The sequence below is a fragment of the Giraffa tippelskirchi genome, chromosome 5, assembly GCF_054371585.1.
Source record: "Giraffa tippelskirchi isolate mGirTip1 chromosome 5, T2T-mGirTip1v1.2.pri, whole genome shotgun sequence".
NCBI lineage: Eukaryota > Metazoa > Chordata > Mammalia > Artiodactyla > Giraffidae > Giraffa > Giraffa tippelskirchi.
In genome coordinates this window covers 129,998,483-130,025,996 of record NC_137279.1, presented here as the reverse complement: position 1 = coordinate 130,025,996, position 27,514 = coordinate 129,998,483, and the positions used below count along the sequence as shown (strand labels likewise).

Here is a 27,514-nt window from a genome sequence, read left to right as displayed (position 1 = left end):
ATTATCTAAATCTCCTTCAGTGGGGAGTGGCGAGATAAATTATGACACATTCATACAGTTGTAGTCAATACAGGTAGATTTGTATATAACAACCTGGAAATGCTTTCACTCTTTATGAATGGGTTAAATTCAGGTTTATGCTGATCTTTTTATTATGACCTCATTTCTGATAATACAGACATACACGTATATACTTTCATATGTGCACATATGTGTATGTATAGGAAAAAGTCTGAAAGGATTCATATTCACACCAGCTAGGGAGTAGAAATAAAGCAGATGAAAGGGGGGCTTTCACTTTGTGCTTCCTATTGTTTAAATTTTTTCAGGGAGCAGATCATCCTTTTTGTACAATATTTGTCATTCTTAAGCCATTGAAAATAAATAAAAGGAAATAAAAAATAAAACTAAAGCATTCTTTCCTTGCTGAAGGAGGAGAACTTTGATATACTAGTTCATCTTGTAACAAAAGAACACTGAAAACAGAAACAGATGTCCCTCATTTAAGCATAGAGAAGGAAGCAAAAACTGGAGAACTGTTTAAGAAAGAAAGGTTTTAAAACAAAAGTAATCTCTTAGAATTTAATCTACACAAACACATATGGCTTATATTAAAAAAAATTATTTTGTAATGTAAAAGAAAAACAGAAAAAAACTTGTTCATTTCACTGCTAAGAACAAAAACTACATTTGATAGCCATGAACATTTCACCAAATAGAAAATGTCCAAGAACAGATAGATAATACAAACAAAACAATGGAAAGAATTTCTCAAACAGACCAAAATTATATATGATTAAACGAGGAAACTTTTAGGTTGAACAATATGTGGTTGCCATTGTTATAAGTCAAAAATAATAAATAAGCAGTGGTTTTATATTGTTCCATCAAATATGCAGAAGAGTTTCTACATTATACAAGCTTTTGCGACAATAACAAAAGTAAAGAGATTTTAAAATTTCAAGTTTTGTTTGCTATTGCTTTTTTTTTTAATATCCCACAAAGCTTCATGGGGCAAACCTGAGATCCCACTTTGGTTTCCAGGCAGAGATACTCATTTATTCATGATAGATTACAAGTATAAAGGTTAATATGTGAAGCAATAATTCTGTTGTCTTTTGTGCCTAATTAGTGATCAAAGCAGAAAAGAAGAAAACAGTTTCAAAAAATAACCTTTTATGAAAATCAAAATGAACAGATAAAAATTAGAGAAAGCTTTTCCTCTGACAGCTAAACTTTGAAATAATCTCTAGATATAAAGAAAGCATCAAAATTCAGATTTTTAAAATCTAAATTCATTTTTTTAAGAGCAATGGAAAACAGAAGTCCACTTAACTATAGAGAAATGGGTTTTTTTTAAAACAGCATAACCTGTAGATAATGAATTCAGAGTATGGTATCAGAAGATAAAAAATAAAAGTAGCAAAAAGAATTTCCCTATAAATTGGTATCCTTACTTTATCCCTCAAATGTGCAATTTTACTTAAAAGTCATTGTAAAATAGTTTTACCCTTCCAATATGGATTAATTTTTCATTAAACGTAAGATACAAGAAATTTCTATATTTTGAAGCATAAATCCACAACCACTGTCCCTGTTCTAATACCAGAATAGGGTGCACCAGTAAAGATTCTACTCTGTCATAATAAAGAATATTTTTAGCTGAAGCAAGAAAAAAAGAAAAGGAAGGAAAAATGTAAGAGAGAGAGAAGAACATGGAGAGAGCTGTAGACTATAGGACTATTTCAAGAAACAGAGGGATACAATATACCACTGCACTTCGTGAAGAACTAGCACCTGGAAACAGCCCAGGACCATGTACTCTGTCTCTTTCTCTGTGGAGCACATGTTCTCTCATTTTTTTTTCTCTGTACTCTGTAGACCTCTTTCTCTGCTTTCTTATGTGTGTGCCAAGGGACTGCTACCTGAGTTAGGTGCTAGCCAAGATTGATTACAAATCACCTCTAAATACAAAATTCTGAATTTCATGAAAGAAAGAATCTGATTGGCCCAGGCTGATGTGTCTATTCCTCATCCAATCAACTGTGGGTGAAATCCCACAGACTAAATATGGCTCTAGGGTTTGCACCTGTGAAGGGATATTTGTGTATGTTTGGCAAAGAATGGGAGGGGACATAGTCTAATATAAACCCTGATTCTAAAATTCTGTCTGTATTTTCAGGCTCATGATTTTCAAATATTCTGAAATGTCCATTTGATTCAGTCTTGTACTTTTACTGCTTGTGATGTTTATATTATTATTTGTTCATACCCTAAATAAATGTGCCAAGAAAAAAAATTAAATAAAGAATATTAAAAAGTAAGAACGTTGTAGACTTTCAGAATAAATTAACCATGCCTGTAAGTTAAGTCTTTACACCAAAAAATCAATGTAGCAGGCTGAACAAACACATCAAATTTCTAATCCCCCAAACCTATGAATATTACATAGGATTTTGCAGATATGATAAAGTTAAGGATTTTGAGGTGGGGACATTAACCTAGATTATCCCTGTGGACCCTAAATATAACAATCGTAAGTGTCATAATAATTATAAAAGGAGGGAAGAGGAATATTTTACTACACAGGGAAGGCCATGTGATTCTAAAAGCAGAGATTGGAGATGCCTTTGGAAGATGGAGAAAGAGGCCACAAGCCAAGGAATATAGGGGGCCACTAGAAGCTGAAAAAGGTAAAGCAACTCCAATACTTTGGCCACCTGATGCGAAGAACTCACTCATTTGAAAAGACCCTGATGCTGGGAAAGATTGAGGGCAAGAGGAAAAGGGGATGGCAGAGAATGAGATGGTTGGATGGCATCACCAACTCAATGGACATGAGTTTGAGTAAGCTCCAGGAGCTGGTGATGGACAGGGAGGCCCAATGTGCTGCAGTCCATGGGGTTGCAAAGAGTTGGACACGAATGAGTGACTGAACTGAAATGAACTGAATGGATCCTCTACTAGAGCCTCTGGAAGGAGTTAGCTTTGCCCACACCTTGATTTTGACTCAGTAAAACTGATTTTGACTTCTGACCTCTAAAACTGTAAGAGAACTATGTGTGTTGGTTTAGGCCAAGTACATAGGGTGTGTAAGGTATGGTACAGAAGAATGAAGCGATGACCAGATCTGTGTTGGGTCGAGGGCATTAAAAAATCCAGATCTCTTTTTTTAATTCTTGAAGGCAGCATTTTTTGTTGCTCTTTTAAAAATATTTATTCATTTGGCTGCATCAGATCTTAGTTGTAGCACATGGGATCTTTCATTGCAGGATGTAGGTTCAGGAGTTACAGCACTCAAGAGGGGCAGGGGCTCTAGTGTGGGGGCTGAGTAGTTGCAGAGTATGAGGTTAGCTGCCCCATGACTTGTGGGATCTTAGTTCCCTGTCCAGGGATTGAACCCTTGCTCCTTGCACTGGAAGGCCAATTCTTAATCACTGGACCACCAGGAAAGTCCCAAGTCCTGATCCTTGAACTGAGTCTTAAACAAAGTGTAGACTTTGGTCAGGCGAACAAGGGAGGGGAAGGATGCTCTCAGGAGAGAGAGAAGTGTGCCGCTGCAGGGCTGTGATAAAGTCATCACTGACCAATGTGCAGGGACTAGCTGTATGTGGCTATGAGCTTTTTATCAGAAATATTTGGTCATGAAAATTTTCAAACATAGAGAAAAGTTGAAAGAATATTACAGTGAATACCCATATATACACTTCTCAAATCCTATCATTAATATTTCGATGCTATGTTGTCACATATCTATCCACATGAACTTCCAAATACTAAAAGGAGAAAATACATGTGTGAATAAGGATGCTGTGCTGTGCTTAGTCACTCAGTCGTGTCCGACTCTTTGTGACCCCATGGACTGTAGCCCACCAGGCTCCTTTGTCCGTGGAGATTCTCCAGGCAAGAATACTGGAGTAGGTTGCCATGCCCTCCTCCAGGGGATCTTCCTAACCCAGGGATCAAATTCAGGTCTCCTGCATTGCAGTCAGATTCTTTACCATCTGAGCCACCAGGGAAGCCCAAGAATACCAGAGTGGGTAGCGTATCTCTTCTCCAGGAGAACTTCCCGACCCAGGAATCAAGCCGGGGTCTCCTGCATTGCAGAAATCCTCGAATAAGGATACTTTTATAATAAATTACCATTTTTTGTAGTTCTTTCCAAAGTCTGACTTCCACAGGAATCAGAGGTTATATGAATATAAATTCTTGGATAAGACTTCAAATAAAGAAATTAAGGTTATATTTCTGGCATTAAATAAACAAAGAAAAACACTATTACAGAAAAATATAATCCATATACTATATAATTCTTTCATGCATCAAGAAAGTCCCTTTTGTGTTATTTCTGTTTTATTTTGTTGCAGCTGTAAAAGCCTTTATGCTGATTAGGAAGACTAGGTTTGTGATTTAAATTATAGTTGGTGGTCTAAATTCTCCCATCCAACTGATAAGTGGATTACCAGTTTCTAGATTTTTATGAAGGCTATGCTGTCATGCCTTCTTAGGATCTTTAATGTTTTATACACTCCTTATGGTAATTTAAGTATGCTACAAAGAATCTGTTATGAATATGTATTAGAAATATAAAGAAAATGATAAGATGTGCTGAGAAATAATCTCTCTCTTATAAATAAATGCTTCGCTAATGCATATTCCAGGTGAGAAGGTTTTAGAAAAAGAGGCATTTCTGAGAATGTATGAGATCTAATTTAGAACCGTGCCTTAGTTCAATAGTTCTAAACTTCAGTGTTCATAAGAATTACCTGCAGAGCTTATAAAATGCAGAGATGATTTGATCTCCCAGATTCTAATCAGTAGGCCTAGAATGGGGTCCAGAATCTGCATTTCTGGCAAAGGATACAGACAGAGCACACTTTCAGAGACACTGTTAAGCAAGCTCCAATTTTGTGGCACTCAGGTTTGACTGAGCATGTTTGTAGATCACCTCAGTCCATTTGGATAAGATATCAGTGAACTTTTATTGAGTACTAACATGTTAATATTATAACTATGAGGATGGGCTATTTGAACTATTCTTCTTGCTAAAAACCACTGAAAATGCTGGATAAAATATGTTTTTAAGTATCTTCTTGAAATCATCCTACAGTTAGGTAAGATGATTTTTAGCAGGCCAAAATCCAAGTGAAGGCAGGAATCCTGCATGTAGCTGAAAACCAAAGTTACTTTTGCTCTGAGAGTATCTGCTCAAAGGGGGAAATTAAGAGGCACTTTTCATAGTTTCAGCTTATGAGACACCCAAGCTACTCTAAATGGTAAACTCTCTCCTAGTAAAGCTGGAACTCAAAGGGCTAGACCCCAGGGTAGGATGACCCAGAAGTAACTCCCCCAACACTCATCACTAGGGAAGATAAGGAGAGTTGCCCCGGTTCTGAGGGTCTAGGCAGGAGAAGAGAACATTTCTATGAAGCTTGCAGTCACAAGCTAGCATTTGTGCTATTTTTCAGCCCAAATTTATATCACCTGAGTGATACAAAGCATATTATGTAAGCAGAAAGGGGATGAATGGTCAACCTGGAGGCTCACAGACTGTGAATTTGCCTTGAGATCTCTAGCCTAAACTAAAGGGTAAAGGGTACCTGACATTTGTTCTCCATCCTCCCTTCTGTTAGCAAGATGGTAGTTAATTGCTCCAGCAAGAAAGAAATCAATGTAGCTCACGTGGCTCTGCTTCCTTGCTCAGTTTCTTACTTAATAACTTGAAGATTAAAAACTTACTTTACATAGAGCACCAGGTTGAGCTACCTGTGTTACACAGCAACTTCCCACTAGCTATCTATTTTACATATGGTAATGTATCTGTTTCAATGCTACTCTCTCAATCTATCACACCCTCTAATTCCCCAACTGTGTCCAAAGTCTGTTCTCTATGTCTGCATCTCTATTCCTGCCCTGCAGATTGGCATATCAGTACTGTTTTTATAGATCCCATATATATGCACTAATACCTAGAGGGGTTGAATGGGGTGGGGAGTTGGGGGAGAGGTTCAAGAGGGAGTAGACATACCTATGCTTATGGTTGATTCACATTGTCGTATGGCAGAAGCCAACACAATACTGTAAAGCAATTATCCCCCAATTAAAAATAAATTAAAAAAAACTTACTTTACAAAAATTTTTAAATTTTTCAGAGATATTTTCATACTTTCATAGAGATATTTCATATTTCATAGTGTATGAACACCAGAATTTTCATATTTATATAAATTTGCAGTCTGCTTTATATACCAGTCTTTTGAGTTCACTGTTATGAGTCTGTTCCCTAAATTGTTTGTTGCTGGATGCACTGGCAAGAATACAGTTTCTCAGACAGCAGGGCTGAAAATAACCTGCTTGTGAGGTGCTTGGTGAGTTACTGACATGCTGGGAAGTCTTCCCTGGAGGCCATCAAGACTGACTACCAACCCATTGCTCCTGAATGATGATAAGACATTTCTCCCCAAAATTAACACACTCAAAAGAAGCATTTAGGTTTTTTCCACAGAATCTCTATAAACTAAGAGCAGATGAGATGAGATAGGCTATCTCTGGAAAGAGCACTGTCCTGGGAGTCAGAAGAAGCAGGTTTAAATTCCACCTCTGCTACTTACTAGCCCAGGGGTTGTGGGCCGTTTAAACAAATTTATTTTAAAAGACAAAAAAAAGTAGGGGGAATCCCCTGACAGCCCAGTGGTTAGGACTTGGCTCTTTCACTGCGGAGGGCCTGGGTTCAGTCTTAGTTGGGGAACTAAGATCCCACAGCCAGGCAGCACGGCCAATAACAACAAAGATAGTATTCCTAGTTGGGGAACTAAGATCCCACAAGCTATGAAGCACAGCCAATAACAACAAAAAGATAGCACTGACTTAAAAAAATAACAAACAATTCTATCATTTGTAAAATGGTATTGATAATATTTACCTTATAACTGTAAATATTAAGAAGGATAATATATGTATGAACATCTAACATAAAGTGAAGTTCACTCAATCATGTCCGACTCTTTGTAACCCCATGGACTGTACAGTCCATGGAATTCTCCAGGCCCAAATACTGGAGTGGGTAGCCTTTCCCTTCTCCAGGGGATCTTCCCAAACCAAGGATCGAACCCAGGTCTCCCACATTGCAGGCAGATTCTTTACCAGCTGAGCCACAAGAGAAGACTTATGTCTAACATAATGCTGACATTTAACAATAAATATCAATAAATGTTGGTTTCTATCCTTGGTTCCACTACTTTCTAATAATATAGACACACTTTAGAATTTTTTTTCTCCTCCTCTCATCCAGTTGTGTCTGGAAGGACTGATGGTTGTTTTGCTGCTGATAATAATCACAGTAAGAAGAAGAGTAATACAGAAAAATCACTGCCAGCTTTTATCAAGAAAATTTGCTTTTCTAGATACTTCCCTTACCCCCAAATAAGAGGAAAGAAAAGTTCAAAGAAGATTAAGTAGTGGCTATAGAAGCATAAGGGGAAGTAGTGGAGGGTGATGTCCTAGAGACCAATGGAATAAGGAATTTCAAAGAGGGAGTGATTAAAATGTAGAGTCAAACCTGTTCCTATGTTACAGAGAAATCAAGTAAAATAAAGACTGAGAATTTGCTATTTGACTTAGTAACTTGCAGTCCACTGGTGGCCTTAACACATTTCAGTGGAACTTCGAAGGAAACCAGTTTGCAACAGGTTGAGGAGAGAAGGAGAAAAGGAAGTAGACTAGAAGAGTTTGGACAAATGTTTTCAAGTCTGGCTGTAAAGGGAAAGGAAGAGGTAAGGCAGTAGGTATAGAAGGACGTGAGACTGAGAATGTTTGTTTGCTTAGATGGGACAGAGCTACAGGAGTTAAAATACTGGAAGAGATGAGACGACAGAGAAAGGAAAGTACAAGACACAGATGTCAGGATAAAGAGGAAAAGGAAGTTCCTGAAGAGGCAGAAGCACCTGAGACCAGGACTCAGATGGGAAAATAAGCCTTAGAGGGAGGTATACATATCTTATTTTAAGAGGAAAAGGCAAGGTGCACACACAGTTAACTTAAAGATTTGGAGCCAGGAAGTTAAACCAGCACTTCTTGGATGGCTTCTGTTTCCTCTGAGTAGGAATTTAAGTAGTCTTTTGAGAGGAAGGGAAAGGCTACTCACTCCAGTATCCTGGCCTGGAGAATTCCATGGACTATATAGTCCACGGGGTCGTAAAGAGTCAAACACAAAAGAGCGACTTTCACTCATTTTGAGAGGAAGGAGGGGGAGGGTTAGATGTTGGAGGGAAGCAGAGAAAGTAAAAAAAAGTATGGGGCATAGCACAGAAAACGGATCAGAAAATCATAATAAGATTGTAGAGCAGGACTGAGGCTCCCACTGAAATGGACCACTGTGAATTTAAACTCATTACAAAATGCAGGGCTCTGTGGTTTTCTTCAGACACTGTAGAGAGAATAGGTGGGTTTTCCCATTGAGCTGCATAATGTAATGCTGGTAAATACATCACAGCTGCTTTCAGAGGGTATGGTAGGAGGAACCGTGATTTGTAGCAGTAGTGTGAATACTTCCACCCTGTCAAACTTCAAGCTACCAATGTGATGTCATTGATATCAGACTTGGGAAGAGATGCCCAGTGGCACACTGTTATATAGTATTTCCACCATATAGATATAATAGCTGTAAATAACCTTAATCACATAAAAAATAGTAAAATGTAGTAAAAATAAATTAAGAAGTGATGAGTTTTTGTTATTTATTATCTTTGCTTTTATATAATTTTCTTAATTGTAAGTGTATATAATTTTTAATAATAACCATACCTTGCTTACAAATGTCCTGAAAATTTTACAATCATCTCTCTCAAGACAGTATGAGCTGGCTCTAGCATGCCACTGGTTGTGGAAAACCAGGTTGAAATGGCTACACTAATAGATTGGGTGGGACTAGGGGCAAGGAGAGATCTGAGATTTAAATGACAAGATTGTTTTCCCTGAGGCCAGGACTCTGGGCCTGAGAGAGGAAACCCAAGTTCACTAGAAAAGGAGACTAGAAATGATTGAGAAAACCTTGACTCTGGGGAAGGGAGAGGGGGTGTTAGGCGTGACATAAAGGAGGGGTCAAACGATTCAATATTAAAATAGTTACCAAGTTTGTATCTCTTTTGTGACCCTGTGTGTTCTCTCATTGCACTATAAATAGCTTATAAATGTCTGATGGAATTGGTTGTCGCAGAGTAGGGGAAGGGTGTTGCAGGAGAAGAGCAGAGAAAGTAACTGTGGACCCAGGGGCAGGAAACCTGGGCCCTCTGGACTATATCAGAATAAAGTGACCTCTACAGAGGCAAACCCCTCTGGGAATCTTACTGTTCACAGTTTCCCTGCTCTGTGTTTTATATCGGCAGGGAAACGCTTGGGTGATGGAAGCTGTTTTTCAGTTCTAGAACTGTACTATAGGAACAAATACTGTACCTCAGTTTCTTCTATCAAATAGTTTACCAAAGAAACTTAAACAAAAATCCTTCTCTGAATAGAGTACAAGAACAATTTCACCTCTGTTCTGTTCAGTACACTTTTCTGGTATTGCAAAGTCACTCTCCACAAAAGAGCTAACACATTAATGGCTTCAGCTTGCCTTTTATAACCATGACTGGGTGTAACTCAGAATCATGTTTGGTGTGAGATACCTCAGTAGGCAGCATTTTCACTCTTTTCAGAGAAAATATTTCAGGGAGTAGCTATATTATCAACATCTCCCTGTTTGCAAAAATTCTGCTTACCATACAATCTAGCAATCCTACATTGGGAAATATATCCAAAGGGAATGAAAATGAGTTATTGAAAAGATAGCTGCATTCTCTTGTTTATCACAGCAATACAATTGCCAAGATATGGAAACAACTTACGTGTCTATCAGTGGATGAATGGATAAAGAAGACATGGTGTGTAAATATATATACATATATATACAATGGAATATTATTCGGCCACTAGAAAGAAGAAAATCCTGACACTTACAATAACCTGGATGGACCTTGACAGCATTATACTAAGTGAGATAAGTCAGAATGAGAAAAACAAATTCTACATGATCTCACTTACGGGTGGAATTCTAAACAGCCAAACTCACAGAATCAGAGCATAGAATGGTGGTTGCTTGGGACTGGGGAATTGGAGAATTGCGGAGATGTTGTTTAAGATTATGAACTTGCAACCAGTAGATAAATAAGTCTGGAGATCTAATGTAACTATGCACACGTGCTAAGTTACTTCAGTCATGTCCGATTCTTTGCAACCCTATGAACTATAGCCCGCCAGGCTCCTTTGTCCATGGGATTCTCCAGGCAAGAATACTGGAGTGGATTGCCATTTCCTCCTCCAGGGGAACTTCCCGACACGGGGATTGAACCCACGTCTCCTGCAGCTCCTGCATTGCAGGCAGATTCTTTACCACTGAGCCACCAGGGAAGCCCAATGTAACTATAGTCAACAGTAACTATAGTCAACAATACTGTGCCATAAACTTCAAAGTTGCTAAGAGACTAATCTTAATTTTTCTTACCAAAAAAAAAAGGAAATGATAATTATGTGACATGATAGAATTGTTAGCTAACTACACTGCAGTGGTAATCATACAGCAATATTACAAACGTATTAAGTCAAATGTCATACACTTTAAAGTTGTGCAGTTATATCTCAATTACATCTCAATTTTAAAAAAAAGAAAAAAACTGGACCAGGACTAGGTTCAAATCCTAGCTCTGCCACTTACAAATTGGGGGACTTTGGGCAAGTCATTGAACCTGTCTGAACTTCAGGGGTTTTTTTCCCTTCAAAAGTAGGATAACGGCAGGTACTTCTCAGGTTGTCATAACGATTTAATGAGATAAAATATAAATATACAATAGGACTCAGAGGAGTGCCTAGTATTCAATAATTGTGTGCTCTCATCATCTCTCGTCCCCATAGCTTTCTTTTTAAAATGATTAAGACTGAAGAAGGTAGTAATTTCTTTTTAACTTTCTGAACTTGACTTTATGTTTGGTAACCTCATCTTCTTTAGAAACACTCACACACACACACACACATATATATATATATATATATATACTGGTCTCTCTTCCTTGAATACTCCACTCTTTCACTCTCACTCTAGCAAACAAATTACAATTCACTTGCTACTGCTCTGATTAGAAATGTGAACAAGGCAAAGAAGTGGGAGGATCTAGTATACTGAGTGGCTAGGTCGTAGGCTCGTCAAATTTCATGTCTCTTATTTACTAAACTTTTTAATATATCTTCATGTGCTTGTCCTGTATTCTGGTGGATGTATTAGATTCACAGTGTCTATGTTCAAATGGGATAACTGGTTTCACTGGGTATGTGCTAAGCCGTCTTCTAGGTTGAGTTTGGAGATTCATGCTGGACCTTGCTGTGTGCAGGTGTTTTAATGTATTTAACAATCAAGAGTGTTCCATTTGTTCTAGAGAATGTACACCCCAGAGTTGCACAATGATATGAAATGCATGGCCCAAGAAAATAAATATCACATGATACATGTTTTTTAAAATGAAGGTTGTTGCTTAGGCTTAGCCATCTACTAATAATTTCCCCCAAAGAAACTCATTAAGCCTGGGTGTCAATTTACTGGGTAGTCCTGTATTTCACTGACAACTGAACTGGAGTCCTGAAAGGTCATTAAAATGAAGTGAATAACCTCATCTCTTTCACAAAATCAGTACAGGGTTCTAATTTACACTTATCAAAAAAAAATCATTTCTATCCAAATTAACCAATCAATACTATAATGTTAAGACAATTATACAAGACAATGTTTCCAAGCGATTGAATTACCTCAAATAAATCCCATGTTGGCTCACATCTCCAGGCCAGGTATTTTCTGGGGGCCATGTGCTATGAAAATTTGTGCCACATCTGGGTCTCTGTGGGCCAGAAGGGTATTAATGGTATCGAATGGTATAATCACAATATGTATTACACATATATACACAAGCTACTCTATAATGAAAAGTTTACTAACTTGGAGCAATCAGTTAGGAAAGGTTAAAGAGGTTAATACCAGTGTTGGGAAAGGAAGAAATTCAACTTTAAGCTGTAAAACATTAAAAAAAATAATTTGTAGAACAAGTTATAAAGTGTAAATGAATGAACAAATGAACATATGTAGCACTCAACAATGTGTCCAGGATGCTTTTTAAAAGCACATGCTGGGACTTCACAGGTGGTACAGTGGATAATAATCCACCTGCTAATGCAGGGGACACAGCTTCGATCTCTGGTCTGGAAAGATTCCACATGCCACGGGGCAGATAAGCCCATGTGCCACAACTACTAAACCCACCCTATAGAGCCTACGTGCTGCAACTTCTGAAGCCTGCACCCTAGAGCCCATGCTCCAAAACAAGAAAAGGCACTGCGATGAGAAGCCCGTGCACCACAACAAAGAGTAGCCCCCACTCCCCACAACTAGAGAAAGCACGCCTGGAGCTATGAAGACCCAGCACAGACTAAAATAAATAAATTAATTTAAAACAAAATAAACACATGCTTCCCGAACTCAATAGCTGTCTCCACCAACATTGCATCACATGCATGCACATAAATCCAAGTTAAAAAATGATTTTTCTCTCACTAGGCACAATTCAACATATTTATAATTCGGCAACTTGTTAGAAACTGAGAAGATAGCTCTGCGTGCCTAAGGAAAGGGCAATGAAAAACTGCATGCCATCTTTCTGCTTTTGAGTCAAAAGTTGTGCTTTAATCATTTTGTGCCAGATGTGTCAGTGGGCATTCCAGACTCTCTGAGTATTGGTGTTCTGAGGTTTGGCACAATGTAATCCCTTTCCAGAAAGGAAAGAAATCCCATTATTTTAGAACTTAATACAAGCTAGCTTGTTAGCTATATGCTATCTAATGTAATTCTTCTCCAACAGCCCTATGGGTGGGGACATATTAGCATCCCGATTTTGCCAGTGAGGAAACTGAGGCCTAGAGCTTCGTGGCTAATATTGGCAGAAACTCAGGCTTCTCAAGCCATCCTAGGTCACTTCATACCCCTCACGCTGCCACTCCTGTCACAAAACCCATGCTGTGAGAAACTTTTGTCACATGTGAGTCCACTGACCTTCGGATGATCAAACCCAACTCAACAGGAAATGATTGCTGTCTAGAGGGGCCTCAACATGAAATGCCACTCCAAACAAAAAAAGTTCTCTACTTTCAAGGACAATTTGGATTTCAATCCAGCAAACATTTATTGAGTACATTCTATGATCAGACTCTGTGCTACGTACTTCGACCTATCTCTTTTGTCACAACAAATGACTTTATTGATATGCATGAAAGCGAAAGAAGATTCCTATTAAAAAAAAAATAGAGTATACCTTGTGGTTAAGAAGGACGCATTTAGAATTTTCTCTGCATCTCCCATTCTTGGGAAGGGATGTGATGATTGTCTTAAAAGCAAGCTCCTTTGAATGCCCAAACATCAGTTGTAGACACTTAGTTTGTTCTTTAATCAAGCTCAGTGTTTTTCTTTTCTTTTCTTTTTTTTTTTAGCTCAGTGTTTTTCAATACTTATTATGACTAAGAACTATGACTATATACCAATTTGATTGATTGTTTTCCTTTATTAACAATTTTATTCAAGCAATAAGCAACTACATTCATAGACATACTTAAAAGACAAGAGGTAACAAAAGATTTTCAGAAAGATAAAATAGTGAGGTCATGTTGAAGCTCATTAAATGTGTCTCTTCCATGTCCCCACGCCCCCTGCCCCCTTAAGAATATTTACTTTTTCTCTCTCTTTCCCTGACTGTATGTCTCTCTAGATTTTTTTTTTTAATGTCTCTCTAGATTTTTGTTTGTTTGTTTTTCTTCTGGAGGGTCTCTCCGGATTTGTATGTCTGTATGTCTCTGTAGATTTTTTTTGTTTTCTTCTGGAGGTTCTCCGGATGAAATCAAAGTAAGATATCACATCAGCTCCCGTGGCTGGTCTCCTTCCGGCGTTTTCCCAGGAAAAAACATGAGTATGACACTGACAAGCAGGGAGGACTACAATCACTGCAAAAACGACTGCCGTTTGCACATCCAGGATCATGGTGCAACGCAGAACATGGCAGTGTTCCGGACGGGGGCCCGGCAGTGTGGGAGATGCCAGTCTCTATTCTGTCAGACTGTCAATATAGCCACCATGCTAGAAAGGAGAAGAGGTGGTTAGGCAAGGGCTGGGTTTTGTGCCCAAGACTGGTATGGGAGAGAATGAAGGCGGCGTCATGGTGATGGGGTGCTTTTTTCCTTCCTTCTCAGGACTGAGTTGACCTTCCTTCCCCAGTGGGAAATCTTAGCTTATGCTGAAGTGCCAGCATTCTCTCTTGGGCTCCACAGAAAAGGCAAAATCCTGGCTTCGAAAGGGAAAGGCGGAAGGAAGCAGCGTGACATTCTCCGGCGCCCGCTCAGGTTGTCTGTCCAGGGGTGCGTCCTTCTGTCAGTCTATCAACCTGCTGCTGCTGCTGCTAAGTCGCTTCAGTCGTGTCCGACTCTGTGCGACCCCATAGATGGCAGGCCACCAGGCTCTGCCGTCCCTGGGACTCTCCAGGCAAGAACACTGGAGTGGGGTGCCATTTCCTTCTCCAATGCAGGCAAGTGAAAAGTGAAAGTGAAGTCGCTCAGTCGTGTCCGACTCTTCTCGACCCCATGGACTGCAGCCCACTAGGCTCCTCCGTCCATGGGATTTTCCAGGCAAGAGTACTGGAGTGGGGTGCCATTGCCAACCTGCTACACCCTCCATTTCGCCACATTCCTACATTCGCTATGTTCGCGGGGATACCGGCTGCCACCCATTCTTTTGATCCCGCCTCGTTAGGTAGTCCTCTTCCTCTTCCTCGATGTACGCATTTTAGAAATTTTTCAAGGATGACTTTGAGTCATGTAATGTTTCACCTCCAGGCCAACTTCAGTGCCTAGCTGCTGCTTCAAATATGGTACTTGGATAGACTAGGACTAGAGAACGTAAAAGTGTTAGTCGCTCAGTGGTGTCCGACTCTGCGACCCCATGGACTGTAGCCCGCCAGGCTCCTCGGTCCATGGGACTTTCCCAGCACAAATACTGGAGTGGGTTGCCATGACCTTCTGCAGGACTAGAGATTCTGCTGGTAATTCTGATGTCCACGTGGGTGTCCTCCCCTCCCCTGGGGGAGCTTCCCCTCTTTCCTGCTCTCTAACCCCTGGTCCGAATGACTTTTTTTTTTTTTTATGTGATTTCATCCCTGGCCCCAGAAATTGGCTCATGAGGTTGGCACATGACCCAAATTGAAACATCACAACTCTTTCTTAGGATTTTTCAAAGTGAAGCTATAGAGATTCACACACATCCTCGGTTCTGCCTGCAGCCCTCTTAGGGTGTGAGCTTGCAGCCACCAATGCCTCCCTTGAAGAAACAAAGACAGGACTCTGATGGTAAGAAGAGACAGGGAGACAACTCTGATGGTGCTGGAGCCTTTGGATCCAGTCTTTCCTCAGGCCAGCTCTATCTTGCCCTTGTGCTTCTTACGATTTAGTCATGTGAGTCAATAGATTATCTGTTTTCTTAGGTGAAAATCGAGATTTTTGTCTCATGCCGCCAAAGTCTTCTGACTAAATACATCAATGAAATACTTTTTGTATACTTACCTGAGAGTATACTAGAAGACAAGGCATGCTGGACTTATAATAATAGAAAGAACTTTGAATTTTATGCGGTATCAAGTAGCTTTTATCGACCTGTGCTGTTGGGGTAGAGTGTGAGAGAGATTTGGCTCAGGACCTAATGGTTCATCCAGCCCAGTTCAGAGATTGATAAACCTGCTGCTGGGACCCATAATGCAGCAGAATTATTTTCATAACCACATTAAGATGATCTGCTTCACACATTCCCCATTGAGTTGTGGGGCTCATCTTCTGTCAACCTTAGGCCCACAGACATGGCTGATCCCTTCCTGGCACTGAATTAATCCTGAATTCAAGTGTGGTAAGCACCAGTCCTAAACACTGGCTGCAGTATAGATACCATTGCCCCTAGGAACCACTAAATCATTGAGCTGCAGTAGCAGGGATGAAGAGTGGAAACATGTAGAGGCCCACAGAACTAGATTTTAATTTAACTCTGCTGCTTACTGACTCTGTGAATTCTCTGAGTGCCTGATTTTTCTCAAAAATGGGTATAATAATACTTTAACCTTTTAGTGCCTTTATGAGAATTAAATCAAGTAACTACGGAAAAGCATATGGGATATCACCTGCCCATTGTTGGTATTTAGTGTGTGGTAGTTGTGTTGATGATGATGGTGGGTGATGATAACGATGGTAACATTTTGACTGTGAAGTATTCTCATTCTTTCCAATAGAGAAATGCAGTGTGAGAAAGTGGTTCTTTTTCTTTAGAGCCATGTGATAAGTTAGGCTTTCAAATAACTGACTCATTTTAGGGATTCGTATCTTCTTATGAGCCAGAGTGCTCAAATGATAAAAGTGCTTAGCTAGTTTCATGCAAAAAGTATGAATCTCTATTATCTTGCTTCTGATTTGTTTCTATATTTCAGTTTACAAAACAATATTTAATGGAAGTATACTTTAAAACATCTTAGACCCTAATTTGGGCTTCCCAGGTGGCGCAGTGGTAAAGAATCAGCCTGCCAATGCAGTAGACGTGGGTTTGATTCCTGGTTTGGGGAGATCCCCTGGAGGAGGGCATAGCAACGCACTTCAGTATTCTTGCCTGGAAAATTCCATAGACAGAGGAGCCTGGTGGGCTACAGTCCATGGGGTTGCAAAGAGTTGGACACGACTGAGCATGCATGCACTCACAGACCCTAATTCGGGGTGGTAATTTCTCTTCGATTACACTGGAAGCATACTTCTAAATTCTTTCCTTCTTGGTTCTGATTTTTTTCAAAATTTTAAAGTTTTCTTCACAGTTTTCAAAGGTGAGGCACTTTTTCTATTTTAACAAAAAGAAAAGGAAACTATTGCATCTCCCCAAAGATATGTCTTAAGGAAAAGCAGATCCCTGAGAGGATATTATTAACTGTCTGCTTCTTATAATTGAGGTCTCTTCTCAGAAAACTCTGATGTTTAATCTCAGCTCTCACCAATAACCCTTTCCTCTTTTTGATCAAGTGTTTAATTTCCTTGAAAGATTTTCTCGTATTTTGACTATTACTGAGAGGATTTTCATTTTACCCTAACCCTTTAATGGCTAAATCTTGCATATCCATTATTTCAAAATAGGGTATTTCTGTTCATCTAAGTAAATAGTTCAAGGATTTGATCTTCTTTTCTCACCTATTACTGCTGAAATGAGAAATTATTTGAAAACTTCTTTTGCTAAATGACTATCTTATAAAAATCAGGTAAAATTAAACATTTCCAAAAACCCATCTTGGACAATTCTCAATTATCTACAGCAATATAGACTAAAGCATAGATTACTAAAAAAAGAGACACTTCTGATCCTGATTTTGGCCATTCTTTTACTTTCTTCAAAGTGAAATGTATGTGTTTAACCTTCAGTTCAAGTTTTTCTTTCAACTCTTAAAAACCTTCTAATTTTAGGAAAACATGAAATATTCGTAAGGAGGTAACAGGAGAAAGAAGAAAGAAGTGGCCAGGATAACACAAAAGTCTAGGGGTAAAAATTATTGCCATTAATATTTAAATATGTAAGGATATGACTTATATATATATGTATATATGTGTGTATATATATATATATATATACACACATATAATCCAGTATGGATTTTGCCAGATTTTTCCATAGACTTCAATAAGACTTCAACTTATCTCAGTCCTAACCATAAACCCTAGCTGACTCCTAAATCTGGGTTAGGTCCTGTGTACTAAGAATTTGGTTTTATGCAAAGAGAAAGTCTAGCCTTTGCCCTCAGCTTCTGGGGGACACTCTGTCATAGGGATGTGTTTGTGTAGGGCAGGAGCTGGCCACACTAGGCTTTAGGGTAAGGTTGGCCATATCTAACAACCTTAGGGTAAGATCTGGTCACAGGAGAAGCATGTGACTTAGGAGTCACAACCATGTGACATAGGGTGAGGGGTTCAGATCATGTAGTATCATTGAGACTGAGTTCACCCCCATGGTGATCCATCAGTCAGTCAAGCATGCCTATGTAATGAAGCTCCAATGAAAACTTTGGACACCGAAACGCAGATGAGCTTCTCTGATTGGCAGTACTCCACATGCATTGTACGTTAATGCATCTTGACAACATGGAGAGTGGGCAGTGAAAACTTTATATTTGAAATCCTGTCAGACTCAGACCTATGTGTCTCTTCTTTTGGTTGATTTTGTCTATATCCTTTCCCTTTAATTAAACTCTAACCATGAGGGTAATAGCTTTCTGTGAGTTCTGAGTTATTCTAATGAATTCTAGAACCCGAGGGTGATTTAGGAAACTTGCAGTTTTCGAGGGCACTCTTGGGGACTGCACCCTCAACCTTTGAAGTTTGTCTAACTGGCTGGTTCAGTTCAGTTTGGTCACTCAGTCATGTCCGACTCTTTGCAACCCCATGGACTGCAGCATGCCATGGTTCCCTGTCCATCACCAACTCCTGGAGCTTGCTCAAACTCATGTGCATCAAGTCAGTGATGCCATCCAACCACCTCATCCACTGTCATTCCCTTCTCCTCCTGCCTTCAATTTTCGCAGCATCATGGTCTTTTCCAGTAAGTCGATTCTTCGCATAAGGTGGCCAAAATATTGTAGTTTCAGTTTCAGCATCAGTCCTGCCAATGAATATTCAGGACTGGTTTCCTTCAGGATTGACTGGTTTGATCTCCTTGAAGTTCAACAGACTCTCAAGTGCTCCTCTCCAATTTTCCCACTCTGTAACTGCCTCTGTTATAGCACCTAATACATTGTTGTTTTTTGTTTGTTTTCTAATATTTAATTATGTAATGGCAAAAAAAGGCTCGGAGAATAGAAAAGGCTTTGTAGTGTATAGTGGTTTTATTAGCATTAGTCTAGTCTAGTCTGAAAGAGATGGGAATACCAGACCATCTGACCTGTCTCTTGAGAAACCTGTATGCAGGTCAGGAAGCAACAGTTAGAACTGGACATGGAACAACAGACTGGTTCCAAACAGGAAAAGGAGTACGTCAAGGCTGTATATTGTCACCCTGCTTATTTAACTTATATGCAGAGTATATCATGAGAAACGCTGGGCTGGAAGAAGCACAAGCTGGAATCAAGATTGTCGGGAGAAGTATTAATAACTTCAGATATGCAGATGACACCACCATTATGGCAGAAAGTGAAGAAGAACTAAAGAGCCACTTGATGAAAGTGAAGGAGGAGAGTGAAAAAGTTGACTTAAAGCTCAACATTCAGAAAACTAAGATTATGGCATTCAGTCCCATCACTTCATGGCAAATAGATAGGGAAACAGTGGAAACAGTGGCTGACTTTATTTTTCTAGGCTCCAAAATCACTGCAGATGGTGATTGCAGCCATGAAATTAAAAGGCGCTTACTCCTTGGAAGGAGAGTTATGACCAACATAGACAGCATATTAAAAAGCAGAGATATCACTTTGTCAACAAAGGTCCGTCTAGTGAAGGCTATGGTTTTTCCAGTGGTCATGTGTGGATGTGAGAATTGGACTATAAAGAAAGCTGAGGGCCTAAGAATTGATGCTTTTGAACTGTGGTGTTGGAGAAGACTCTTGAGAGTCCCTTCGACTGCAAGGAGATCCAACCAGTCCATCCTAAAGGAGATCAGTCCTGGGTGTTCATTGGAAGGACTGATGTTGAAGCTGAAACTCCAATATCTTGGCCACCTGATGTGAAAAGCTGACTCATTTGAAAAGACCCTGATATTAGGAAAGATTGAAGGCAGGAGGAGAAGGGGACGACAGAGGATGAGATGGTTACATGGCATCACTGACTCAATGGACATGAGTTTGGGTAAACTCCGGGAGTTGGTGATGGACAGGAAGGCCTGGCATGCCGTGATTCATGGGGTCGCAAAGAGTCGGACACGACTGAGTGACTGAACTGAACCGAACTGAGTCTAGTCTAGTGTTAGTCACTCAGTCATGTCCGACTCTGCAACCTCATGAACTGTAGCCCGCCAGGCTCCTCTATCCATGGAATTCTCCAGGCAAGAATACTGGAATGGGTTGCCATGCCCTCCTCCAGGGGATCTTCCCAACCCAGGAATTGAACCAGGGTCTCCTGCATTGTAGCTGGATTCTTTACCAGCTGAGTTACCAGGGAAGCCCTGGTATACAGTATATTACTGTATATACTGGGAAAACTGAAGTTCAGAGAAATTAAGAAACTTGCCCAAAGTCACATAGCTAATAAGTATAGAGTCAGGATTCACTGGAGCCTGGTCATTCTGGTTCCAGGGTCCAAGTTACTAATCACCACATTATTTTGCCTCTGCTTTTGTTACTAGTATCAGAAACATAACACAAAACTTAAGTTTAACACAAAACAATGACAAACAAGGATTTCATTGTTATAAGTTCTCCTCCTCCTACTCCTCTTCCTTCTCTCTCTCCTTGTCACTTTGCCTTGGCTTTTGTCTGTGCAAGACAGATGAAAATAATAGATGTACAGTACAGGGGAAAAGGTGGTGATAAATGGAGAGATTTACAAGGGAAAACCCTCTGGACCTGTGGCCAACTAGATTTGGAAGAAAAATAAGAAGGAAAAATCAACAAAACCTCTGAGGTTTTTAACCTTGATATGGAGGATGTTATTTTCCATGATGTAAAGAGGCAATCTGGACGGAAGGTAGTAAGTTCACTTTTTAAAAACTCTATTTTATTAATGTATAATTTATATTCAATAAAATTCATACATGTTAAGCACACAGGTTGATGATTTTTGACAAATGGATATATAGTGTACCACCACCGTAAACAAGATGAAAAACATTTGAAGGTCCCCAGAAAATTCCCATGTGGTCCTTCCTTCTCTCATTGTGCCCCACAGCCATCAATCTGATTCCTATTACTCTAGATTGATTTTACCTGTTTTAAAACATCATATAAACAGGATTGTACTTCTTTGTCTGTTCTTTGTATCTGGTTTCTTTTACACGATACAGTGGCTGTGAGATTCATCTATGTTGCTCCATATATGAGTATTTCGGTGGGAGAGGTGGACATATAATATTTCATTGTATGAATATACCACTATTTGGTCAGCCCTTTGGTGGTGGTTTAGTCACTAAGTCATGTCTGACTCTTGAGATCCCATGGACTGTAGCCCGTCAGGCTCCTCTGTCCATGCGATTTTCCAGGCAAGAATACTGGAGTGGATTGCCAGTTCCTTCTCCAGAAGATCTTCCTGACCCAGGAATTGAACCTGGGTCTCCTGCATTGCAGGCAGATTCTTTACCCACTAGCTATGAGGGAAGCCCCTCATCCCTTTACCTGCTGATGAATATTTGGGTAGGTTTCCAATTTAGACTAATTATGAATGAAGTTGCCATAAACATTCAAGTTCATATCTTTGATTATCAGAGCTTCCCAAGTGGCTCAGTGGTAAAGAACCTGCCTGCCAATGCAGAAGATGCAGGAGACTCGAGTTTGATCACTAGGTTGGGAAGATCCCCTGGAGGAGGAAATGGCAGCCCACTCCAGTATTCTTGCATGGAAAAATCCCATGGACAGAGGAGTCAGGCAGGCTACAGTCCATGGGGATCACAAAGAGTCAGGCATGACTGAGCATGCTGGATAATATTTTAATTTCTCATTGGTAGATATCCAGGAAGCAGAATTACTGGCTCATAGAGTTGGTGTATGTTAGCTTTTCAAGAAACTGGTGAGTAGTTTTTCAAAATGGTTGCACCATTTTATACTCCTGCCAGTAACGCATGTGTGTTTCCATTGCTTTACATTCTTGCAGACACATGCTGTTGCCAATCTTTATCTTTTAAATTTATTTTTTTGTTTTTGTTTTAACAGTTTTATTATTTAATAAGCTTTTTTTTTCCTTGGCCACTCACCATGTAAGATCTTAGTTCATAGGGGGATTGAACCTGTGTCCCCTGCACTGGAAGTGCTGGGTTTTAACCACTGGACCACCAGGGTGGTCCTTTCAGTCTTTTAAATTTTAGCCATTCTAGTGATGGTGAAATAGTACCATCTTGTATTTTTTAAACAGCTTAATTGAGGTATAATTTGCCTACCAAAAATATTCAACCACTGTTAGCGTACAGTTTAATGACTTTTAGTAGTCTTCCTGGGGTCTTCTCTGGTGGCTCAGATGGTAAAGAATCTGCCTGCAATGCAGGAGACCCAGGTTTGATTCCTGAGTTGGGAAGATCCCCTGAAGAAGGGTATGGCCACCCATTCCAGTATTCTTACCTAAAGAATTCCTTGGACAGAGGAGCCTGGAGGGCTAACAGTCCATGGGGTCGCAGAGTTGGGCACAACTGAGCGACTAACACTAACACGTCATAGCTATTACTACAAACCAATTTTAGAATATTTCTATCATTTCCCCAAAGTTTCTTCATGTTCATTGTGATCAGTCTTTTCTCTCACTCTCAGCCCAAGGGAACCACTGATTTGCTTTCTTTCTCTATGAATTTAGCTTCTCTGGCTATTTCATGTAAGGGAATCAAATGGTAGTTCTTTTGTATCTGGCTTCTTGGGCTTCCCTGATGGCTAAGAAAATAAAGAATCTGCCTGCAATGCAGGAGACCTGTGTTTGATCCCTGAGTTGGTAAAATGCCCTGGAGAAGGGTATGGCTACCCACTCCAGTATTCTTGCCTGGAGAATTCCGTGGACAGAGAAACCTGGGGGGGGTACAGTCCATGGGGTCACAAAGAGTCGGACATGACCAAGTGATTAACACTTCCACTTTTTTTTTGCTTATCACAATGCTTTTGAAGTTCATCCATGTTGTAGTTTGTATGTCGATAGCTATGGAAAGTCTGATAATTTCCCCTGATTGCGAGCTAACAAGTTAATGTGCCACAGTTTCATGGCTACTAACTGAAGACATGTGCCTCCTGGGTCAGGGAGAAAGGACTTCATTACTCAGTAGGAGCTTCAGGTTTGTGCCAATTCCCTGTGCCCCTCCAGTCCCACAGGGGTGATACAAGTGGGCCTAAGTGTGTGCTGTACAGGCAGAGGGTTTCTGCTAAAATTGAGGAATCCTGAGCTTAGGAAACCCTAGTTTTTTGTAATGAGCTATAAGCGAACCTACTCAACTTTTGTCCTGGAGATATGTTCTTTTTTAAAACTTTTATTGGAGTATAGTTGCTTTACAATGTTCTGTTGAGTTCTGCTGTACAACAAAGTGAATCAGTTATACATATATCCACTCTTTTTTAGATTTCTCCCCATTTAGGTCACCACAGAGCACTGAGTAGAGTTCCCTGTGCAATATAATAGGTTCTCATTAACCATCTATTTTATATATAATAATGTGTATATGTCAGTCCCAATCTCACAATTCATCCCACCCCCTCTTCACTCCTTGATATACATGTTTGTTCTCTACATCTGTGACTGTATTTCTGTTTTTCAAATAAGTTCATCTGTACCATTTTTCTAGATTCCATATGTAAGTGATATTATATGATATTTGTCTTTTTCTTTCTGACTTACTTCACTCTGTATGACAGTCTCTAGGTCCATCCATGTCATTGCAAATGGCATTATTTGAGACATTGTCTTTATTAAACTGGACATCAAGCAAATAATTCTTCTGCTCCAAGGTAAGGCACTATCTCAATCTTTCAGTTGGTTGCTAAACAATCATCCTCGGAGAGATGATGTGGAACAAAGGCAATCAGCCTCAGCTCATGAAAAATTGTCTCCAAACAATAAATGAGCAGTTTTTTTTAGTAGTTTCTTCCTTCTTTCCTTTGCCTTCCATCTTTCCATCCTCCTCCCCTTCATTAATTTTTCTTTCTTCTTTCCTACCTTTCCTAAATAACATTGCATATAAATATTTCTTATATTAAGAAAGAAAAAATATTTTGTGTTTTACCACATTTGTTTATCCTTCATCAACTGATAGTTAGATCATTTCCGGTTTGGTACTATGATAAAGCTGCTATGATTCACAAGGATGCTTTTGTGTAAATGTATGTGTTCATTTCTTTGTATTCTTAGGAGCAAATTACTGGACTCTAGGATAACTTTATGTTAAACTTATAAAGAAACTGCCAAACTGTTTTCAAATTGGTTGTATCATTTTACATTCTCATCAGCAAAGTCTGAGTGTTCTGATTTCTATGTATCTTTCCCAACATTGAGTATAATCTTTGTGATACTAGCCATCCTAATAGATGGCCTAATACTTAATGAGATTAAGTATCTCATTGTACTTTTAATTTGCATTTCCCTAATGACTAATGCTGTTGAGCATCTTTTCACATGCTTTTTAGCAATTTGTCAGTTTTCCTTCATGAAATGTCTACTTAAATCTTTTCCCTGTTTTATAATAGGGTCATTTGTCTTTTCATTATTGAGTTATAAATGTTCTCTATATATTCTGGATAGAAGTTCTTTACCATATATGTGATTGGCAAATATTTTCTCCCAATTTGTCTCATCTTTTCATTTTCTTAACAGTGTCTGCTATTGCTGCTATTATTAGTTTTTTAAAAAATGATATTGAAACATAATTTACACACCACAAAGTTCACCTGTCTAATGTATATACTTCAATAGCTTTTAGTATGCTTACATATTTGTGCAATATCACCATACTCTTATTTTAAAACATTTTCATCATCCTCAAAAGAAACATCATTAGGACTTCCCTGGCTGTCCAGTGGTTAAGACTCCATGATTCTACTTCAGGGGACACAGGTTAGAAAAAAAAATTATACCCATTAGTGGTCATTCTTCATTTGGCCCTCAGCCGACCTCCTGGCAATTGGGAATCTACTTTCTGTCTCTAGAGAATTACCTGTTCTGGACATTTCATATAAATGAGTCATACACTATGTGGTCTTTCGTGACTGACTTCTTTCACCTAGTATAATGTTTTAGATGCTCATCCATGTTGTAACATATATCAGTGCTTCATTCTTTTCTTACTGATGATAATATTCTGTTATATAGCTATGTCACATTCTGCTTATCCATTCATCAGTTGAGGATTTGGGTTGTTTCTACTTTTTTGGCTATTATGAATAATACTGCTACAAACATTTATATACAAGTTTTTGTGTGGACATATATTTTCATTTATCCTGGGTAGATATCTAAGAGTGGAGTTGCTGGGTCAATATGATAACTATATTTAACATTTTGAAGAACTGCCAAATAGTTTTCCAAAGTGATGACGCCACTTTACATCCTCATTGGCAGTTTAAGTGGCTTCCAGTTGTTCTATTTTCTCACCAACATTTGCTATTATCTTTTTTATTTTAGTCATTCTAGTAGATGTAAATTTGGTATATTATTGTGGTTTCAATTTGCATTTTCCTAATGACTTGTGATGTTGAGTGGGGCTTCCCAGGTGGCTTCAGTGATAAAGAATTCTCCTTTCAATGCAGGAGGCACAGGAGATGCAGGTTCAGTCACTGGGTCAGAAAAATCCCCTGGAGAAAGAAATGGCAACTCACTCCATGGATAGAGAATGCCATGGACAGAGGAGCCTGGTGGGCTACAGTCCATAGAATCACAAAGAGTCAGACACTGCTGAAACGACTTAGCATGCACACACTCAATGATGCTGAGTAGCTCTTTATGTGTATATTCACCATTTGTATATCTTTGGGAAACTATCCATTGAAATTCCCTGCCCGTTTTCTAATTTCATTATTTGTTTTTAATTTTTAATTTATCTTATTATCATTTTCTTGGCTTTACCACACATTTTCTTGGTTTTTCTTGTGAGATCTTAGTTCCCCAATCAAGGATGGAACCCAAGCCCCCTGTGCAGGAAGCATGCAGTCCCAACCGCTGGTCCACCAGGGAAGTCTCTCATTATTTTTATTGTAGAGTTACAAGAGTTGTTTTATATTCTAGACGTAAGTACCTTAGCAGATTAACAGCACTTTTAAATTTTTTGACATGGCTAAGTTTTTCATTTGGGTGAAGTGCAATGTATTGGTATTTTTAAAAATGAACTTGCTTTTGGCATTGTATCTAAAAAATCTGCCTCATTCAAAGCCACAAAGATTTTATCTTATATTTTCTTCTGGAACTTTTATAATTTTAGCTGTTATATGGTCTGTGATCCTATATTGAGGTCTTTCAGATAATTTTCTTTTTCTTATTTTGTGAAGTAAGTTCACTTTTCTGCATGTAGATATCCAATTCCAGTGCTTATTTGTTGGAAAGGCTACAGTTTGCCTATTGAATTTGTGTTTGCACCTTTGTTAAAAAATGGATCACTTTAAATGTGAGGTTTATTTCTGGACTCGCGATCACATTCTGTTGATCTGCATGAAAATTCTTGCACCAATACTACACTGTCTTAACTACTGTGACTTTGTTCTTTTTAAAAAATGTGTTTTGGCTATTCTAGTTCCTTTGCATTTCCATATAAACTTTGGGGTCAATTTGTTAATATATGCAAAAAGGTTGCTGGGATTTTGATAAAAGTGTTGAATTTATAAATCAATTTGTGAGAGAATTGTGATGGACAGAAAAGCCTGGCATGCTGCAGTCGATGAGGTCGCAAAGAGTCAGACACAACTGAGCAACTGAACTGAACTGAACAAAATTGAGTCTTCCTATTCATGGACTTGGAATGGCTTTCCATTTATTTAGATCTTCTTTAATGTGTTTTGTCTATATTTTGTTGTTTTTAGTGTTTGTCTTCCACTTCTTTTATCAAATTTATTTTCCTACATATATTTTTGGTACTATGAATTCTATTTGTGAATGGAATATTTTACTTAATTTTATTTTTGGATTGTTTGATGTTAATATATAAAAATATAATTGGTTTTGGTGCTTGGTTCTTGTATTTTGTGGCCTAACTCAAACTGTTTATTAGTTCTGATGGTTTGTTGTAGATTCTTTGAGGTTTTCTATATACCATATTGTGAATGAAGACAGTTTTACCTATTCCTCTCCAACGTGAACGCATTTATTTATTTATTTAAGTGGTAAAAGGAGAACTCACCTTCTTCCTGATCTAAGGGGGAATGGATTTCCTCTTTCACCATTAAGTGTAATTGTCCCTCTAATTGGCTTAAACAAACCCCAAGCACAATATTGGACCCAAATATTTTGTAAGCTGGGAAACATCAGGGGTTGGAGGGAGAGATAGAGAAGCAGAGGTAGAAAGAAAGGAGAGGAGAAAAACAGAGAAGGACGGAGGAAGATGCAGGTAGAAGGAAAGGCGTGAATGATTCTTCCTAATGACATCAGCAAAGCTGATTCTGTCAATGGATTGTAACCAAGAGGGCATGGAGGGCTTGGACAGGAAATGATAAAATCCAAGACAATGCCCAGTGGCATTCCATCAGTATACAAAAAAAATCTTTATCTCAAGATAAGAATAAGTGCTATCTTAAATTGA

At 39.0% G+C, this 27,514-nt stretch overlaps 1 pseudogene; it reads right to left on the bottom strand.

The window, feature by feature from the left end:
- LOC145505264 (ATP synthase F(1) complex subunit alpha, mitochondrial pseudogene) overlaps positions 1-27,158 on the bottom strand; it is a 34,325-nt pseudogene extending 7,167 nt beyond the window's left edge.
- Between the last annotated feature and the right edge of the window lie 356 nt (positions 27,159-27,514).